The 1832-nt window shown below is 42.4% G+C and overlaps 1 non-coding gene across 1 annotated transcript; it reads right to left on the bottom strand.

The window, feature by feature from the left end:
• Positions 1-776: 776 nt before the first annotated feature.
• On the bottom strand, positions 777-918 carry LOC125412726 (small nucleolar RNA SNORA67). The gene has a single exon (XR_007235672.2). It is a non-coding gene; the product is annotated as a small nucleolar RNA SNORA67 (small nucleolar RNA).
• Positions 919-1832: the final 914 nt, after the last annotated feature.

Here is a 1832-nt window from a genome sequence, read left to right as displayed (position 1 = left end):
GAGAAAAAGTGAGAGGAAGAGTAGGGTGTGGTAGTAAATGTGCTAGAGTTCACTGACTTGAGGTCTTACTTTCATGACCATGTCTTTATGAAGGCTTTCACAATGTATAATAACTATACATCAACTGGGGGGGGGGAAGAGGAGGAAATATTCCAGAAGGAGGAAACTGACAAGGGAAGGGCCAAAGCACCTTTTTTACACAGAGTGGTACCAAACCACAGGAGGTTTAGTTCTGGTCCCATCTCATTATCAGCCACTTGGGAGGAGAACGGGGAATAGGTGTGCTTATGTCTGAGAGATGGTGTTTCACCGAGTTCTCTCTACTCCTGTATTTGAAAATCCACCTGCCAGCCTTTAAGTGTTGCTGCCCACCGAGGTAGACCACATCATAAAAAGGTGAATTCGAAGTGAGAAACCACACTGCTTCAGTCACTGTGACAGCCAGACTTTGCACGCACAGAGAAATTACAGATGTGCCTCATAAAACCAAGAGAAGGCCTTTTATGATCAGTTACTTCAGTGGCAGCTCAAGAATTTTCATACAGGTTTATGTTTTACTAATAATATAACAAATACATGCAAACTAACTAGAAGAGGTTCTTTGTTTGTTTTAGGGGAAAAAAAAGACAACAACCTAGAAGGAACCTGTAGATAGGAGTTTCTGTCCTGCCTGGTTCCACAGCTGTCCAGTCCCAAATAAACACACAGAGGCTCATATTAATTACAAACTGTTTAGTTTACTGCTCAGGCCTATTACTAACTAACTCTCTTTTAAAACATGTAAGCAGCCAAAGGCAGGCAGAGGCCAAAAGCATCCCTTGTTCTCCAGAGACCTCAGGCATGCCGGACTTGCTTCCAAATTGCTATGTTCCTGAAAGGGGCGCTAATCAGCCCCTTCGAGAGAGACTCACCTTGGACTACTTACTAGCTCTTGCTACTTAAATTAACCTATAATTCTTTTTTTAAAAAAATATTTATTTATTCATTATAGATACAATATTCTGTGTGTATGGCTGCAGGTCCGAAGAGGGCACCAGACCTCATTACAGATGGTTGTGAGCCACTATGTGGTTGCCGGGAATTAAACTCAGGACCTTTGGAAGAGCAGGCAATGCTCTTAACCTCTGAGCCATCTCTCCAGACCCCTAATTCTTATCAATGCTTAGCTTCCTTTGCATCTGGCTGGTGACTATGTCTCTGCCTTTTCTCTTCCCAGATTTCTCCTAGTCTAATCACCCTGCCTATACTTTCTGCCTGGCTACTGGCCAATCAGTGGTTTATTAAACCAATATGAGTGACAAATCTTTACAGTGTACAAGAGCCTTATCCCACAGAAGAAGCAAGAACACATTTGTGCTGCTAATTGTGAAATAAGTGCCCATTTTTCTCTGTGATAGTTTTTCTTTTCTTTTCTTTCTTTCTTTTTTTTTTTGAGACAAGATCTCAGTTTAAAATTTTCTTGTTTGACAGTTTTATACACTTGGAGAGCTAATTGTCGTCATTTTCACCTCTATTTCTCTCTCTCATTCCCTTCCCTCTCCCACTGAAACACTTCTCAGCAATCTCCCTCCTGCTTTGATGTCTTCTTTTTGTTTCTGACTCATTGGGTTTAGAGTTTCTTGCCTGAGTGAGGCTGGGAGACTATTTACCGGAGCAAAGACAACTTAACAGCCACAGCACTCAGGAAAATGACACCTTTCCCCTCCAGCAACTGGCAATTGCCAATAAACCGTAAGGGAGAGGTGAGGATTCAGGGAACCTCTGCCAGCCATGGTTAGGTGTTGACAGGCTTAATCTTGTACAAGTCGTGCACATTTTACCACAGCTACAGG

Source organism: Myodes glareolus, chromosome 3 (assembly GCF_982192425.1).
Source record: "Myodes glareolus chromosome 3, mMyoGla1.1, whole genome shotgun sequence".
NCBI lineage: Eukaryota > Metazoa > Chordata > Mammalia > Rodentia > Cricetidae > Myodes > Myodes glareolus.
This window is presented reverse-complemented; position numbering and strand designations above follow the sequence as displayed.